The 13085-nt window shown below is 44.7% G+C and overlaps 1 pseudogene; it reads right to left on the bottom strand.

Annotated features, from left to right (window-relative positions):
- Positions 1-2840: 2840 nt before the first annotated feature.
- LOC119087281 lies at positions 2841-12797 on the bottom strand (annotated as a pseudogene).
- Between the last annotated feature and the right edge of the window lie 288 nt (positions 12798-13085).

The following is a 13085-nucleotide window of genomic DNA, read 5'->3' as shown; positions in this document are numbered from 1 at the left end:
AGGCTGTGGGTGTCTTTTGTCACCATCTGCTCTGAATATCTAGCATAATATTAGATAGATGCTGCAAAATTTCAGTACTGTTTTGTTGGGCTTTCCCAATCAACACATACACTGGTTTTGGTGACAATCTTTCTCATACTTGACTCACTCTTGGGTAATCAGGATAATAGTTCGTCTGTGATTACTTAGGTTTGTCCATGAGTCACAAGGTAAAAGAACTCAGCCCTAAGCCAGGACTTATGAAAGAAACTGGAATGATATTACTGTTCCATTCACTCTGAAGCAAAAACAGCTTTTTCCCCAGTTGGGCATAATGGCTTATACTTAGAATCCTAGCACCCAGGAAGCTGAGGCAGGGGGATGGACATGAGTTTGAAACTAGCCTGGGCTATGTAAAGAAACTTTTTGGTTTTGTTTGTTTTTTGGGCTCATTTGTTTTGTTTGTTTTTGGATACAGGGTTTCTCTGTGTAGCTCTGGCTGACCTGGAACTTGCTCTGTAGACCAGGCTGGCCTCCAACTCACAGAGATCCACCAGCCCCTGTCTCCCTGGTACTAGGATTAAAGGCCACCATCACCTGGCTGTTTTGTTTTGTTTTTAAAAACAGGGTTTCCCTGTGTAGTCCTAGCTATTCTGGAGCGTGTTATGTAGATCAGGCTGGCCTTGAACTCAGAGATCCACCTGCTTCTGCCAGGACTAAAGGTGTGCATCACCAGGCCCGGTTTATGTAGTAAATTCTAAGCAAGTCTGGGCTACAGATAAGACCTTGTGTCAAAAAAAACAAAAGAAAACAAAACAAGAGCTTGTCCCTACTCACTACACTTCCTCATGATGTGACTGTGCTTGAAACACAGATGCTTTAATTTGGTTGTCACCTTAGATGTAAAGAAGTCATTATGTTACAAGTGTGGTCAGAGGTCATGTCCACAAAATGTAGTAAAAATGCTTGCTGAATCCAGCTTCTCTACTCATGGAATCAGAATAAGTCATGAAAAGTCCATAAAGGTGAGTAGCCAAACAAAAGCTATAAAAAGCTAAGTAATTTCTGTCATCCACTCAAAATTGTGACAAGGATCGCCTTGGTTAAGGAGGTAGGTCGGCGTGGTTAAAGATCTTGGCAAGGCTTGGCAGCCATATGTGTTAGTAAGGTACTGCGGTAGAGGAAGCAGACCAATGCGGTAGGAGGTGGGGCTAGATAACATCTCTCCCAACTGGAATACTCTAGAAAGTTGAACTTGTCAGACAGCCAGGACAACTTTTAATTTATCCAAGGACTCCATTCCTGGAGCATTCTGTAATTCGCCCAGTAATCCCTCAGTACTATTTGCCACTGTGTTACTTGGTGCTCACGTTATCGTCAAACACAGGTGCCACGAAGACACAGCTTAAGAAACTCAACAAAGTCACAAGGATCACTAAGATAGCAAGGGAGCAACACAATTGTGTCATACATTATCAAGGGCTTTTCAGAGGTTTGGTGGTGTTCTCAGTGCGTCTGAATTCCTTAAGCCCTGTTGCTCCTTTGTCCAGGTTAATAAAGAAGAACCCAGAGTATATATTTAAAAAAAAAAAAAATCTGTTCCTGGTACAAACTCACAGATTTTGGAATACATCCAGTTTCAATATCAACTGCATAAGATACAGCAACACAGCAGAAATTAATATGTATGAAAATAGGACAAGTGTCCTCATTGTATCTTTAAAAACCTGGTCACTATACCCGTGCTTTTTCTCCAACAGTTCAGATTTAGAAGTCTCAGGTTTTCGGACTCCTGATTGCTTAGAGGTCTCCAGTCCCTGGTCACAAGCCTTACTATACGATCTTCTTTCCTGAGTCTATTCTTCCTGTGTGTGATTTTAGCAGTTCTAGGTCCTTGCCGAGAAACCTCATTGGTATGTATTACGTTTGGATTTGCTTCTGCTTTACCTGCTGTTCAGGATGCCTCTGTAAGAGAGGCACGGTAAAGAAAGAAAATTCGCGGACTTTCGTGGTAAGAGTGGAGTGGTGGTGTCTGTGCTCCGTGGCTGGACCGAGACTCCGGGCTTCTGAGGCAAGACAGCACTAGAGGAGCCACTTCCCGGCTCCGAGAAGCGACAGATGAACGCCGGGTACCCTAGCCTTTGGCTACCCCAAACACCAGAGGCTGCACGGGACCCTCCAACAAAGCCACCGCACCCAGATCGAGACCTCAGCGACAACCGCCCTCACTACTGAGGCCAGCCGGAGGCGCCCGGCCGCCTTCCCACCCCCCCAACCCCAACTCACAGCCAGTCTCCTTCTTGATCTCCTCGAGCTCTTCGTCCCGCAGTAACGTGGAGGCCCGAGACCCCATCACCGTGGCGGGAGCTCCTTCGGGAGCGGCAGCGCCCGAAGCTACGGCGGCAGGAGGGGAGGAGGGAGGGAAGGGCCAGGGGTCAAGAAGGGAGAGGGCACTGTTTCTCTTTGCGGCCCGGGGAGGGAAACCAGGGGTGGCGCGCGGGGGAGGGGGCCGGCGCCAGCCAATCGGGAGCGAGGCCGCGCCCTGCGCAGGCGCCAACGTCAGAGCTTGGCGCTCGAGCCCGGAATGAATCAGCCCGGCGGCTGCGGGAGTCCAAAGGAGGCGGACCCGCCCCCGGAACCGCCGCCGCCGCCGGCCTTAAAACGGCGATGCCAGGGCGGCGCTAGCGACCACCATTAAAAGGGCACTGCCGCCGCCGAGCCGCCGTTTTCCCGACACACCAGAGGCAGACGCTCAGCGTCACCCACAGGTTTTCCCGGAGGACTCTTAACGCCAGGAATCCCACCCTCCAGGTGACAGGCATGGAGGAGGAACAAAAGCGACAGAACGAGGGGGGAAAAGCCTAGGGTGGATCCCCCGCCTGGGCCTGGCGCAGTCTTTCCTGCTCTCTCAGTCTCTCGTCCTTTTTCCTTCCCTGGCCACGGAGTAGGTTGGGGTTGGGGTGGAAGCCGCACGCCGATTGGCTGCGTCTTTCCTGCGCTCCCCCACCTCCGGCCGCTGGAGGGCGCTGGCAGCCGCCTCGCGGCCGCACGCCTATTGGCTGCATCTTTTCTGCCCTCTCTGCCCTGGCCGCTGGAGGGCGCTGGCGGCCGCACGCCGATTGGCTGCGTCCTTCCGGCGTTCCGCCGTAAGGGGGTGCTGGGAGCCGGCCCGGGGCCGCAAGCTGATTGGCTGCTCCGGGAAGCTGCAGGTCGTGCGCCCCGTGGCCGTAGTAGGCTCTTGCGGTTTTGGCGGCTGGCGTTGCGAGCTTTCATCCGGTTTGTGTCAAGGCTGTACCGAGATAACTCCCAGATATCTTCTTTAACGGTAGTTCCTCTTCAATTGGAGGAACTCACCATCTGACTGAAACTAAGGTCCGGATTCCCCAAATTTCTTTCCCCGGGGGTGAGTGGGGTGGGTGGTAGAGGACCCTAAAAGTGAGAAGGTGAGGGAGAGAGAATACCTCGAGCAGGGACTGGATCTTGTCAAATAAAACTTTAATTTTTGCCAGTTCTTCCGTCTCGTTCACCAAAATATCCATCTTGGCTAAAGCCTTGCTCTGTGACATTTGAAATAAAGAGAAATAGAAAAAAAAATCAGTTACTGATTACCATTATGTTAGAAACAGATTCATCAAAATTAACATCTGATCTTTTCTAGTCCCTTACTACAAAAATTCCTTTAACACTGTCTCTACCCCCACCCCAACCTACATATCTTCTATCTGAATTCACTTCTCCTTTACCATCAATTTTAAACTCGATGCAAATAACCTCAGGCTTTCTCACTGTGCCTGGCTGGTCTGGAATTCACGGTAATCTCCTATTCCACCATCCCAGGGCTATGATCACAGGCATGTGTGTGTCACCAAAGTTGTCTTAAACTGATGCTAAAGGTGTAGGGTGATTAAAGTCTGCAATTCTACAATTTTCTTTTCTTCTGGTGCTGGAGAAGGTGAAAGGCCTTTCACATACTAGGAAAGCACTACAGCAAGCTGATCCTTGGTCCTGAAAGTCTGTATTTCTAACATGGTCCACATGGTAATGATCCTCTCGATCCATACTTTGAGTGGCAGGGCTCAATCTAGTCTATTCATTTTTTTTTTTTCCATGAGTAAAGCACAGTGCTGACCAATCCACTCCTCTGTATTCTTCCTTTACAAAATGAATATGGACTGGAACGATGGCTTAGCTGTTAAGAGCACACTGGCTGCTCTTCTAGAGGACCTAGGCTTGATTCCCAGCACCCACATAGAAGCTCACAACTGTCTGTAACTCCAAACCCAGAGGATTTGGTATCCTTTTCTGGCCTCTGAGGCATCAGACACACATGGCACAGACTACACGCAGAAAAAAACATGAATACATACAAACAAAACAAAAGTGAAAAACAAGGGTCTGGAGAGAGGCATCAGAGGGAGAAAGTGCTTCCTGGTCTTCCAAAGACCTGAGTTCGGTTCCCAGCACCCATGGCAGATATCACAACTGCCTCTAACTCTAAAGGATCCCACACCTCAGGCACCTGCACTCACACTCTATTGATTTTACTGATTCTTCAAACTAACTCTGAAAACTTTCTAAAGTCTTTCTATGTCCTATCCTGTTCCCAGTCCCCTGTATTGAAAGTAATCTTCCCTGTGATCAACAGATAGCAATTCCTAATCATTTTATTTTATATTTACACAAATATAATCTTATGAAGTAAAAAATATGTATCTTGGTAGGTATGGTGGCATATGTCTAAAATCCCAGCACTTGGAAGGCAGAGGCAAAAAGACAGTTTGAAGCCAGCCTGGGCTATCCAACAAGACCATGGGGGTGGGTAGGAGGAGGGAACCAGATGGGAAGGGAGAAAGAAAATGGAAATCATGTTAAAGCAATACTTTAAAAAAATTTTTTTTTGTTTTGAGACAGAATCTTACTTTGTAGCTTAAACTAGTCTGGAACTCACTAAATAGTGCAGGCTAGCCCCAAACTCCACAACAATCTTCCTCAGGCACCCAAGTACTAGAATTATAGGTGTAGGGCACCATGCTTGGTTAAGAAAATGTTTCTTCACATGAACTATGAACCAAAGGCTGAGGGGCCCCCAGGTGAGACAGTTGATTGGCTTGATCAGTTTGGGAGGCAACTAGGCAGTGGGACCAAGTCCTGTGCTCATTGCATGAGTTGGCTGTTTGAAACCTGGAGCTTATGCAGGGAACTTGGCTCAGTCTGGGAGGAAGGGACTGGACCTCCCTGGACTGAGTCTACCAGGTTGATCACAGTCCTCGGGGAGGACTTGTCCTGGAAGAGGTGGGAATGGAGGGTAGGCTGGGGGTAAGGGGAGGGTGTGGGAGGGGGGAGAATAGGGGAACCCATGGCTGATATGTAGAACTGAATGGTATTGTAAAATAAAATATATATATATATATATATATATATATATAAAGAAATGTTTCTTTTGCTTCATGATTTTATTAATGACTAACTGAAAAAAAAAAGTGAAATTAGCCAAGCTCAGAAAGACAAACACCGAAGTCTTGTCTCATATGTGTACTCTAGATTTGAACTGTGTGTCATGAATGTAAGGGAAACAGTGATGAGAAACAGGATAAAAAACATAATAGAATACATGTGACATGCAAACAAAAGGAGACACTATCCAGAAGAAGCAAGAGGGCCAGGAAGAACTGGAGGAAAGAGATCAGAGAGGACAGCAGCAGATGAGAATACAGTGGAACAAAGAGAAATTGCACATCCATGTAGAATGTCATGATGAAAAACATCACTTTGTTTGTTAATTTAGGAGTCTGAGGCCAGCCTGAGCTACATGAGACTATCGAAAAAAATAAAAATAAAAACCAAAAAATTAAATGGGACGGTCACACAGTTGAGATTCTAGTATAAGAACTAAGAGCAGCTATATTAGTAATACTCACCATTTGCTTTAGGTTTTCTTCTAAATGAGGGATAATTTCTAATTGTTTCCAGATGGGTTTCCAATTTCTCAATGAAAGTCACAGCTAATTCCAACAAATGTACCATATCTCTGAAAGAGAGTGCATGGGTGAGTGTAAATTACCCCAGGCTCCGTGTTTGAACACTCGTCCTATTGGGTGTCTGTTTGGGGACTCACTGGAGCTTTGGGGCCCAGGGACTAGATGCAGATATAGCTCAGTGAGGGCAGCCCTTGAAGGTGCTCTCCAGTTCCTGATCCACTAAGATGCGAGCAAGCCATGCACAATCCGCCACCCCGACGGAGCTGCCGCGCTGCAGCCGTACAGCTGAGTGAGGAGAAAGGCCCCCCTCCCCGCCCCGCAAGCATGACAGCTCCAGGCGAGTCCCAGCGCAAGTGTTCCAGCTCTGAAGGGAAAGGCATCCTGGCAGTCAGGAGCCAAGAAACACCACACAGCTGCATCGCACAACAAACCTCACACAAGAGATTTACAGGGAAAACCCAAGAAGAATGGCGGCCTGGATGAGGGTGAGAGTGAGAAGCACTCGAGAAGTGAGCAGAAGACAGGGTTTATAGAGGTTTTTTGGAGGTGGAGCTTTCCAGGGTGGGGATTGGTGGGTTTTCACGTCCAGGGCATTCGAGTGTTAGTGGGTGAGCCTGAGTTAGAAGTCCTCAGGACACGGCCCAGCCACTTGAACCAGCCACAGTGCCGTACCTACAATGTAAACTGTAGACAAAAATAAGCCTCAGCTCAACTAAGTTGCTGTTAGTATTCTGTGACAGTGGTTAGAAAGAAAAGCAGTACAGGGAGGAAAAAAATTAACTTTTCTTCTTCCTCCTCCTCCTTCTAAATATTTAGTTTGGGGATGGGGATTTAGCTCATGGTAGAGTGCTTCCCTAGCAAGCGCAAGGCCCTGGGTTTTGGTCCTCAGCTCTGGAAAAGAAAAAAATATTATTTTGTGTGTGGGTGTTTGCCTGCATGTGTCTATGCACCACATGCATGCAGTACCGCATGGTGACCAGAAGAGGGCATTGGATCCTCTGGAACTGGAGTTACTGAAGATTGCGAGCTGCCATGTGGGTGCTGGAAATTAAAACCTGAGTCCTCTGGAAGAGTAGCCAGTGATCTTAACTGCTGAGCCATCTCTCCAGCCCCTTAACTTTCTTTCTTTAGTTGTTTTGTTTCTTTTCCTTTAATTAGGACTATTAATTTGAAATAAGCAAATCTAAGGAGCATCATTAACAACATTTTAATGGAACTATCAATGGTGAAAAGGTTCTTCTCTTTCACTGAAGCAAAACTTAGATCGTCATCCAAATAGAAAAATGGAATGAGCCAGGCATCAATGATTTGATCCTTTAATCCCAGTGCCCAGTGCTCAGGAGGCAGAGGTGGGTGGATCTCTGTGATTTCCAGGCCTGCCTAGTCTACACACCAAGTTCTAGAAAGCCAGGGCTACATAGAGAACCTTGCCTCAAAAGACCTAGAAAAGAAAAAAGAAAAATGGAAAGAAATATTATTCATGATAACCGAAATCTAACTGCTGGAAAACCCTCAGTGGAAATGGTTGTGGTGATACGTGTCTTTATTCCAAGCACTTGGGAGCAGAGGCAGGAGATCTCTGTGACTTTGAGATCAGCCTGGTCTACATAGTGAGTTTTAGGCCATCCAGGAGGCACATATTGAGCCCTATCTCAAAAAGAAAAAAAGGAAAAGAAAACCCTCAATTGTTGGTATAACCATCTCACATAAAGTCATTTCCCTAGACAAAACCTCATATTGGTTCAGAGAACAGAGAAGACACCAAGGAAAAATACTACACTGAAAGGTATCATATAATTTTTTTTGAATCTGCATTATAAAATCTTTAAAATCATCTTTTTGCTGTTGGCTTTTGTTTTGTTTTTGAATCACTTGCAGACACTTGAGATATATATCAGTAAAGGTAAGAATAAAGTCACTTTTTCCATCCTCGGCTACACAGCAAGTTTGAGGCCAGTCTATGTAAGACCCTGTATAAAAAAAAAAAAAAAAAAAAAAAAAGGTATTTCCAGTTTTTGTTGCCTCCCCCTTCTGTCTTTTTTTGAGACAGGGTTTCTCTGTGTAGCTTTGGTGCCTGTCCTGGATCTCACTCTGTAGACCAGGCTGGCATCGAACTCACAGAGATCCGCCTGCCTCTGCCCCCCAGAGTGCTGGGATTAAAGGTGTGCACCACCACTGCCCGGCATCCTTCTGTCTTTTTGAGACAGTGTCTCCTTATGAAGCTCTGTACTGAAACTCACTCTGTAGACCAGGCTGGCTCCAAACCCAGAGATCCACCTGCCTCTGCCTCCTCAGTGCTGAGATTAAAGTCGTGTATCACCATGCCTAGCTTCAGTTTTTGCATCTTTTAATGTCTTATCTTTGTAAATATCAACAGAATTTTTATACATAGGTAATGATAAATGTATTTCATAAAACGGTCTACACATAATAAAGCAGATCTTACCGTGCTGCATGTTAGGGATCTAATATTTTTGTCAAAATCATGATTTATAATTCCTAAAACAACTGGCAAAACAAAGTCCTTTCTTTTCTTCCAGTTATAATTATTAAAACAAAGAACACTTTCCGGTGTAATGTATCAACATTAGTAATGTTAATAAATACAACAACAATATACTGTTTTGTGAATTATGCTACAACCTAACTGCCAGGCTAAACAACAGCTACTCTAAAAAGACACGCATCGGTCTCCGTCTCTGCTTCGGGCTCTAACTGTGATAAACAGCTTCCAGGGGCAAGTTCTCCTGGCACGTGGGTCTCAGCAGTCTTTGCCTGACGGCCCGCTTCTCTTTCAGCACGGCTTCCAGATGGTCGCTCATGCTCTGCAGAGCGTCACACTTCTCAACTACATAAACCAGAGATGGCAACCGCAGTCAGCGACAGGACAAGCACGTTTTAGACTCTCTTTCTTCCACGGCACCAAGGCTGTGTCACACTGCAGGCACCGGGTTCCAGAAGCCTGCCACGCACCAGGGACAGATCCGATCCCCTGCCTGATTGCCCCCCTAACAGTTCGAGCCAAGGACCTGCCTAGGCTCAGTGTGCTGGTCTGCTGACTCCCCATGAAGACGTTGAATTTGGGAGATGTGAGGATGCGGGTGCTTGGAGAGAGGGCTGGGGGGTGGGAGGAGGGAGGAGCTGTGGTATGTGGGGTGAGTAGAAAATTTCTTAATAAAGAAAAAACGAAAAAAAGTTAAAGAAAATATTCTATCTATCCTATAAAAAATCTCTTTCTTGGTGAGTGCAGAGATGGCTCAGTGGTTAAGACCACTTGCTGCTCTTCCAGAGGTCCCACATTGGCAGTTCACAACCATCTGAAATTCTAGTGCAGGGATCCTATGTCCACCTCTGGCCTCTGTGGGCACTGGCACACACACAGTGCCCAGACACATACCCATACACATGAATATAGTAAAAATAACCCCAGTCAGCATTAACCTAAGGCTGGGTATAGTGGCACACACCTGTAGTCTCAGCACTCCTCAACCTGAGGCAAGAGGATCACTGAAGTTAGGAGTTAGACCTAGTCTAGGCAAGAGATCCTTATCTCAAAAGCAGACAACAAACAAATAAATCAAATAAATTAACTTCACAGTCTCTGAACATCTTTCTTACTTTTCTTAGTAGCATCAATTTAATCTTCATTTTTGACTATTTTCTCTTATGTTCCTACTAACAACCAAACTCTAGTACTAAATTCTTTCCTGTGTTTTTCAAATCTACTTTTTATCTGCCTTAAATCCAGGCCTATTTTCATATAATAATTATACAATAATCATAAATTTTAAAATTTAATTTCCTCTCTCCCATCTACATGCCCCTTTTGTTTTCAAAAGGACATGTTTGAGAGTAGATTATAGACAGCATGACCTTTTATTCTTAAAACACAAAAATTACATTAGTGTATATGTATGTGTGTGCAGGAGTGCCTACATGTGTGCCACAGTACTACGTGAGGTCAGAGGACACTGTCAGGAGTTGGTTCTCTCCTTCCATGTGAGTCTTAGGGATTAAACTAAGGCATCAGGCTTGATGGCCAGTGCCTTTATCTGATGAGCCATCTAGAACACCATGATCTTTTATTCTTTTTTTGTTTGTTATTTTCTTTGTTTTTCAAAACAGGGTTTCTGTGTAGCCCTTGCTGTCCTGGAACTTGCTCTGTAGCCCAGGCTGGCCTCAAACTCACAGAGATCCACCTGCCTCTCTCTGAGTGCTGGGATCAAAGGTGTGTACCACCACTGCATTGATCTTTTATTCTTAAAACTTTATTCCAAGAACATATTCTTACGTAACTTATGTAATTACAAAACATTCCAAATTTGGAATTTTTTCTCAGAAAATTTATTCATTTTAACGTTTTTTGCAGTATTGGAGACTGAACCTAGGGCTTCATACACGCTAACAAAGATTCCACCATTAAACTACATCCCAAGCCTTTCCCCCCAATATTTGTTTAACATTTTTAAAGACTATTAATTTAATTCTGTGTATATGTGTGTATACGTGTGTTAGCACGTGTCACAGTGTTTCATGTGGAAGTCAGAGAGCAACTTTTTGGTCAGTTCTCTGCTTTCACTGTGGTCCCGGATCAGAACTCAGGTCATCAGGTTGAGCAGGAAGTGCTTCTACCCACTGAACCATCTAACTGACCCTGTTTGTTATGTTGCATTATTATCTGTATGTGGGAGTGGATGCATGCACGCATGCCGCAGCACATTACCAGAGACCAGAGCACACTTTTGGGAGGAGGTCCTTTCCTTCTACTGTGTGAACCCTGGGACTAAACTCAAGTTCTCAGGGCCAGTGGCAAGGGCCTTTACCTGTGGAGATACCTTGACAGCCCTGGGTTTGTTTGCTTGTTTTCAGTTCTTCTGAGACAGGGTTTCTTTATGTAGCCATGGCTGTCTGGAACTCGCTCTGTAAACCAGGCCAGCCTCGAACATACCAACCTCTGTCTCCTGAGTGTTGGGATTAAAGGCCACCATACTAAATATGGAGTGCTAGGGATTAAATCCAGAGCTTCATGAATGCTAAACAAACACTCTACCAATCTCAGCTACATACACAGTCTTTCAGAAATCTAACATTGATCTCTTCTTGTCTTTGAGAAGCTACTGTGGTTTGGAAACTGTGTTGGGAGTTTTAGTCTTCACTGTGGTATTCTGGGGGGTGGCGGGAGCTTCAAGAGGAATGGGGAGCAATTAAGTCAGTTAGGGCTAGGCCCTTGTAAAGAAGTTAGTTTCAACTCATTTTCAAGACCCCTCCCTGCTGGACATGGCGGCATATGACTTTGATCCAGGATTCAAGAAGCAGTGGCAGGTGAATTTCAGAGGCTTAAGGCCAGCCTGGTCTACACAATGAGTTCCAGGCCAGCCAGGACTTCATAGTGAGACACTGTCGCAAAACTGCACAAAACAAACAAAAACCCTTCTTGATGCAGAGTGCTATTATTTTACTACTTTTTTTAAGTTTTATTTTTTTGTGTATGGGTGTTTTGCCTGCATATATGTATATGCTTTATGTGTGTGCCTGATGCCCATGGACATGGATTTCTCATGATTGGAGTTACAGATGGTTGTGAGCTGCCATGTGGCGTCTGGAACTGAACCTAGGTCCCCTGGAAGATCAGCCAGTGATCTTAACCAATGAGCCATCTCTGCAGTTCATCACTCTACTTCTTACACTTTGCTTGCTTGCCCTTTAAAAGGACATCAAAACCTGGTTCTGCCTGATTTTCTGATTACTGGTTAGTTCTCCTGGACTGGGTGCTACAAAGGAGCAAGACTGACCCTAATTACTCTGGATTCTTGTCCTACAATATGATGTCTCCTTGCCACGAGCTCTGGTGCTGGAATGGCATCCACCATGTGGACCTCACCATTGTTGAGCTATGTACCTTGAAACCTCCAAAACTGTAAGCAAAATAAATCTTTTTTCATTGTACATTATCCAGCCTCAGATATTTTCTTGTGGCAACAGAAAAGGAGATTAATGGAGGAGCCAACCTGGTCACTTTCTATATGCTATTTTTACTAGTCAAGTCAACTGGACTTGTTCCAAACTAGCCAAGGCTAAACAGTAAGAAAACAAAACAAAACAAACAAAAACCCTGAAAACATATTAGTTATGAGACAATACCTGGGAAAGGTTATGACATTAGAATTCTGCCGCCTGGTGGTTATATACAATAATTCAAGATCAAGCTGAAATCCTAATGATTACTCTCTTAAGCAACAACTTACCCAAATAGGAAGGATGAGTAAGATCTGCTGTATCCTTTTCCAGTTTCAGAAGTTCAATTTCCAGGTTGTTCTACATGATGAACAAGAGGAAACTTTAGCTCACTCAGCAAATGTCCTGAAGTTCAAGGCTTCAAACACTGATAAAAAGGACACGCTATGGAAACACAGTATAAGACATCTACATGTTCCTTAAAATGAGATGGAAGGATGGTTTATATAAAAGCCAGGGTACACCACTGGAACTTTTCATTTTGGTATCCTGATTCCTGTTATTACAGTAACTACTACATGTACCTACCAGCCAGGCACCAGGCACTGTTTTAATTGCAAAAGAATGCTATTCAAACCAATTAAGAGGTTTTTTGTTTGTTTTAGAGTTGGGCATCAAACCCAGGACATTTTGTATGCTAAGCATCCACATTTTCTCTGAACTACACCCCAGCATACTACACACTTTTTTAAATGGAAAAATAGAAGAGAAAAGCTCATAATTTACCTGGGAGATTTCAGCTTGAATATCTGAGATCTGCTGTAATCTGGAGAAGTTCACAAAGCAAGGAGCTGTTTTCTTAGATATATCTAACATCTCCTATTGGTGAATGAACAGGGAAAGTATAGTAAGTTACAAAAAGTATGCATACTAGAATAACACACACAAGGGACTAAAATAACACTGTCATCAGGCAGTGGTGGCACATGCCTTTATTCCCAGCACTTGGGAGGCAGAGGCAGGAGGATTTCTGTTAGAGGCCAGCCTGGTCTACAGAGAGAGTTCCAGGGCAACCAAGGCCACATAGAGAAACCCTGTTTCAAAAAATAAAATAAAAGTAAACATTATGTCCAAAACTGCACCTAACACAAAGAAGGCATTAAAACTGTAGCA

Source organism: Peromyscus leucopus, unplaced genomic scaffold (assembly GCF_004664715.2).
Source record: "Peromyscus leucopus breed LL Stock unplaced genomic scaffold, UCI_PerLeu_2.1 scaffold_891, whole genome shotgun sequence".
NCBI classification, from domain to species: domain Eukaryota; kingdom Metazoa; phylum Chordata; class Mammalia; order Rodentia; family Cricetidae; genus Peromyscus; species Peromyscus leucopus.
Note: the sequence above shows the minus strand (reverse complement) of the source record. Positions and strands in the feature narration are given on the sequence as shown.